Below are 368 nucleotides of genomic sequence, written 5' to 3' on the forward strand. Positions count from 1 at the left end.
ATGTGCATTTGTTAATCATTTTTTAGTTTTATCCATGTTCAACATGTACAAAGGTTAACATGTCAAATGGTTTTATTTATTGAAAGATTTTATTTATTTATTTATTTATTTATTTATGATAAAAAGAGAGCATGAGCAGGGGGAGGAGCAGAGGGAGAGGGAGAGGGACAAGCAGACTCCTTACTGAGCATGGAGCTCACCATGGGACTTGATCCCGGCACCTTGGGATCATAACCTGAGCTGAAGTCAGATGCTTAACAAACTGAGCCACCCTTGCCCCTCAAACGGTTTTATAAGGCTTCAATTGAAAACCAGCCATCTTCTACTGTCCCTTCCCATTCCTGCTTTCTTCTCCACAGAGATGATCA

Source organism: Canis lupus, chromosome 2, assembly GCF_048164855.1.
Source record: "Canis lupus baileyi chromosome 2, mCanLup2.hap1, whole genome shotgun sequence".
NCBI classification, from domain to species: Eukaryota; Metazoa; Chordata; class Mammalia; order Carnivora; family Canidae; genus Canis; species Canis lupus.